Raw genomic sequence first — 6,000 nt, 5'->3', positions numbered from 1 at the left:
ATTTTAATAATTTGAGAAGGAATAATAAAATAATGGGACGTGAGGTATGGGACCAGCCACGACCAAGGCATGACCGGCCGGCCGGCGATCCCGCGACACCTTTCCCTAATTTTATTATTTTTGATAAAATCATGTGATTTAGATAAAAATACATGAAATTAGGTAATTTTCATGATTTTAGGGAAAATTCATAAAATCAAGGAATTTTCATAATTTGAGAGAAATAATAAAATAATGGAGACGTAAGGTGTGGGACCGGCCACGGCCAAGACATGGACGACTGGTGCTCGGTCCCGCGACACCTTTCCCTAATTTTATTATTTTTTGATAAAATCATGTGATTTAGATAATTTCTTTGAAATAAAGGAAATTTTCTCGAACGAGAGGATTTTCATGAGATCGTGAAAATAGTAAAAATATGGTAAAATATAAAATTGGGCGCGGGACTAGTCACGGCATGACTGGCCGACTGGTGAGCCTAGTCCCCTGGCGCTTTTGTTTAATATTTTATTATTATTATTTTCCCTTCCTATTTTGCATAGGTTCCTAGTTCGTTCGTATTTTTAAAATGCTCGTTCGTGCATTCAAAATGTTGGTCTGTGTATTATCTTCTAATTATACTTGCACCATTTTGTCAGGGCTTATTCGATGCCCAGATGCCTGTTCCACTGAATATTTATTACTAACCTGTGGAATTCTGCTGGGAAGAACCACAGATTGAAGTAACGAAATATAACGAGGAATCGTAGAATATTGCTGAATATTCAGGCGATTAATTGACGACTCGCAGAATATTGCTGGATATTCAGACGATGGCTCGTAGAATATTGCTGGATTTTCAGATGATTTAAGATAATTAATTGATGGCTCTGTACTAGAAGGGCTTCCTGTCTAGGAACATTAATTATCTGAGGGTTGAGCAATATGAACTTGCTGGAGTGTCATATTCCTCTTGCATAGTCGGGCAAAATCTAGTTACATCCCGAAGACGTTGTCGCTCTATACTAGCAGACATGTTGTTTAGGAGCCGCCCAATCTTTCGATTCTATACAGTATGAGATGTGTCGTGGCCTCAGCTGAGAGACTGCACATCTTCATCTTCTCTGAGAGACTTTCTCCATTAGAGGTGGCATGAGATTTCATGCACAGAGACATGAGTCTCGATAATCATCTGATTGCCGGATCCGGAGTAATTACTGAAATTGCTCAGTATTCATGAGATGTGCCGTGGCCTCAGCTGAGAGACTACACATCTACACGTACTCTGAGAGACATCCTTCTCAGTCAGAGATTTATGACATGAGCTTTCATGCTTTAATGAGAGACATGAGTCTCAATACTCATTCGGATGCCGAATATGGAGTATAGTTTTACAATTCTACCCTTTGTCGAAAATCCACCATCTACAAATACTCATTTGATTGTTGGATCAGGAGCACGTATAATAATGGTTTTACGATTTTAGCCCTTGTCGAAAATCTACCATCTACAGTATGGAAGAAAACCCAACCTACACTATCTCAGAGTGTTCGGAAGTAAGTGCTATATCCTAAAAGATCGATAACATAGAGGGAAATTTGATACCAAAAGTGATGAAGGTATCTTTCTTGGATATGCCTCTGATAGCCGTGGTTTTCGAGTATTTAATCTCAGAACCCATGTCATGATGGAATCTGCTAACGTTATTATTGATGATATTAGTGATTTTCATCATGATAATCCTCCGGCTGAATTGCCTCCAACAGAGACAATTGAGAAAGTCAAAGAAATACCAGAATCAGTTGAAGTTATCACAACTGTTGTTGATCCTGATATTTCTAGTGACGAGGAGAAGAGCACTGATCAGGATACTCCTGACGAACGAGAACGTGTCCCTCCACGACACCTATGGGTTCAAAGGAATCATGATCCCAACAATATTATAGGGGGAAGATATTCTACAGCTAAGACTAGAGGGCAACTTCAAAACATGTGCAATTTTGGTTGTTATCTGTCACAAGTAGAACCAAGAAATATTGATGAAGCTCTGAACGATCCCTTTTGGGTGAATGCAATGCATGAAGAATTAAATCAATTTCAAAGAAAAGACGTATGGGAACTCGTACCTTGTCCCTCCAATGTTAATATTGTTGGAACAAAATGGATATTCAAGAACAAGTGTGATGAATTTGGCACAATTATCAGAAATATATCCATACTTGTCGCTCAGGGATACTCACAAATTGAAGGTATCTACTTTGACGAAACCTTTGCTCCTGTGGCACGACTTGAGTCCATTAGACTTTTATTAGCTCATGTTTGTTTTCTCAAGGTTAAGCTTTTCCAAATGGATATAAAATCCGCATTCCTAAACGGAATTCTAAAGGAGGAAGTATATGTTGCTCAACCTAAAGGATTTCAAAACCTTGATTTTCCAGATCATGTTCTTAAGCTCAAAAAGGCATTATATGGGTTAAAACAAGCACCTAGAGCCTGGTTTGAAAAACTTACCACTTCTCTTATTAGAAAAGGTTTTTCAAGAGGTGGAGCTGATAAAACTTTGTTTACCAAATGGAGTGGGAAAGATTTTGTCATTGCTCAATTCTATGTTGATGATATCATTTATGGTTCAACTTCTGAGAGATTTGCAAAGGATTTCCAAGTCCCTCTTGCTAAAGAATTTGAAATGAGCAATGTTGGTGAATTAAAATTCTTCTTAGGATTACAAATTCAACAACATAAGGATGGAATTTACTTATCCCAGGAAAAGTATGCAAGGGATCTTGTGCCAAAATTCGGTCTGGATAAGTCATCTCCAAAACTGACACCTATGCCCACTACTGGTAAACTGCACAGAGATGACAAAGGAGTAAAAGTAAATCAAAAATTATATCGATCTATTATTGGTAGCCTTTTATATCTACAACTACTAGACCTGATATTTGTTTTAGTGTTGGTTGTTGTGCTAGATTTCAGGCTAATCCAAAGGAATCTCATCTTGCAGCTGCAAAAACAATCATACGATATGTCAATCACGCTGTCGGGTATGGTCTATCTTATACTTTTGATACTAACACTGACCTCTCTGCTTATTCATATGTTGATTGGGCAGGATGTGTAGAAGACAGACAAAGTACTTCAGGGGGTTTCTGCTATGTAGGACTGAATCTTGTGTCTTGGCATAACAAGAAGCAGAATTCACAATCCTTGTCTACGTGTGAAGCAGAATGTATTGATGCTGGCTCATGTTTCACCCAACTCCTATGGATGAAACAAATGCTAGCTGATTATGGAATTGATACTGGAATAATGAAGATCTTTTGTGATAACTCTAGTGTGATTCGAATCACTGAGAATCCTGTTGAGCAATCAAGAACAAAGCACATTGATATAAGGTACTATTTTATTCGAGATCTCTATGAAAATGGTATCATAAGTATGGAATCCGTGCCTTCCGAACAACAATTGGCTGATATTCTCACCAAACCATTAGACATTGCTACTTTTCAATACTTACGGAAGTCTATTGGTGTTGTTTTGGTTCATTAAGTGTTCTATGACTCTTGCCCCTGTGCTTATCTCGATCTTTTGGGCAATTGAGTGTGAAACTCCAGTACTGTTTATTTCAATTCTGTATTTGTTTTCGTAGGATTGGTTTTTCTGTCAGTATTTTTTGTGTGATATGTCAAATGAAATCCTTCTTTTCTTTCGAAATTAAGGTCTCTCTTGTTGTTCCTTTGGGAATGACATATTATGGGGGAGAGTTCTTAATTGAACTTGTGCTTAATTGCCAAATCTTTGTAGGGAGTGCGGATGTGGAATATTATAGGGGTTATCTTGTATCTTTATAAACTCCTTGATGAATGCATTTATCTTCGGCTTTATGATTGCATCTAAATAAGATGATATGTGTTTCTTTCTTTTTGGTCATGAAATATCTCTTTTGGAAATTTCATTAGGATCCCGTTCTTGTACCTTTGCCAATTTTATTGACAAAAAGGGGGAGAATTAATATGTAGTTCACACTACAAATACATATGGTTTTCGGATCATTATGTTAGGGGGAGTGGTTTCCATGTGAGATGGAGTATTGACTAAGGGGGAGCGATACATTCATCATAGTATTGTTGTTGAAGTTGTGATACAATTGAATTTTGACGTTGTGTAATGATACTATGACACTGTATAACAATAATTGAGAACTCTTGTTTTCTTGTTGTTATAGCTATAGATTTTCAACAACGATGATGCTAAACTTACAACCTTTTGGATCAATGGAGTACTTGGAAGTGACGAAGATTTCGAGTAATGTTGAAGATTAGACATGTGGAATAGGAGCTACAAATTTTTTTTTTTTTTTTTTGTATTCCATATGTATTGATAGTTTTGTCATTAAAATTTACAAAGGGGGAGATTGTTAGAGCATTGCTCGGTCGAACTCGCATGCGTTGCTATCTCAAGCATGTTTGTCAATGTTAGTGATCAAAACTATAAGTCTTGATTTCTAGTCTACTATAGCTAAGGTCTTGGACTAGGATAGAAAGTGTAGTTGAGCTCAAGAACTCTATGGCAATCATCATACAAGACGAAGGACTACTCAAGGAACCGGTGGATCTTCATCGACTAAAAGGTATGTGGAGACTTGAACTTATCTATCACTCAAAGTCTATTTATCTCCTATCTTGAGACAAAAGTCGTTTTGCTATATAGACTTAGATTATACACATTTGCTATTTCGAGCCGAGTTTATCTCGCCTATCTATTTCTTGAAATATGTGTTGGTAAGCTTTCGCTTTAGCCAAGTTCATCTTTACCTAGTGAAGAAAGTCATGACAAGTTTCAATCACTTTGAAAATTGCTTACTTTGACGAAAAATAGTTTGTGAATAACAACTATAGAATATCAACGTCCTCTAAGAATGTTTCAATGATTGAAATGAGAGTTTAGGTTATATAACCATTGGAGGATATAAGCATTGTTGTGGAAACACATATATGTATAAGTCCTTATTCCTTGAACCGAAGTTTGCGAACTTTTTTGATCAAGAGACCGAAATTGTGGCGTGAGCCAAGTCCGCGAACTCAGTCCGTGAACTAGCGGAAGTTCTCGACCCGAGAAATTCTGTTGGAGTTTGTGAACTCCGTCCGCGAACTTGAGTAGGTATATCTAAAACGATGTTTGTGAACTTATTCTTATATAAACTAAGGAATTCAAATTGCAAACCGTGGCTATATAGTTCATGAACCGATTCAAGTGAATCAAATCGTTTTTGCTTCAATTGTGTCTTGTGTAGTTATATAAGATTTCCTTGCAATTGAACAACTCTCTAACTAGTTCATTTGAGTCACTTGAACTAGTTATGCTGAAGAAGAATATGGTTGATATGAAAGTGATCATATGGCTAACCATTTGGTTGACTATTGTTAAACCAACAAATGTACAAGTTTGGGTACGGTTACACAAGCCTAGAAATGTGCATTTCATTTGTGTGTAACAAGCTAGTTTTCTATCTAATGGTTGAAAGATATTAGCTTGAATCTAATCAGGTTTTCATCTAACGGTGAATATTGAATGCTTTGTTACCAAGCTAACATTGATTGCAAACCCTGATTTGAAAGACTATATAAGGGAGAACTCTAGTAACTAGGAAACCTAATCCCCACACCTTCTGTGTGATACTAGTTGTGCTAAGCTAGAGTCGATTCTCCTTTAACCTTTGGTTTCTTCTTCTAAACCAGGTTAACGACTTAAAGACTTCATTAGGATTGTGAAGCCAGACCGATACTACTTTCTTGTAGTTGTGTGATCTAATCTCGTTGTTCCTATCGTACGAGTAAAATTGTAATAATTGGCTTGAGATTGATATCTCTGATAGGCAAGATATAAAAGAAATCACAAACACTTCGTCTCATCGTTTGTGATTCCGCAATATCTTTTTCGCTGCGTCGATTAAGATTATTGTGAGGTGATTGATAATACTAGGCTGTTCTTCGGGAATATAAGTCCGGTTTATCAATTGGT

The sequence above is a fragment of the Papaver somniferum genome, chromosome 5 (genome assembly GCF_003573695.1).
Source record: "Papaver somniferum cultivar HN1 chromosome 5, ASM357369v1, whole genome shotgun sequence".
In the NCBI taxonomy this organism is placed as follows: Eukaryota; Viridiplantae; Streptophyta; class Magnoliopsida; order Ranunculales; family Papaveraceae; genus Papaver; species Papaver somniferum.
Note: the sequence above shows the minus strand (reverse complement) of the source record.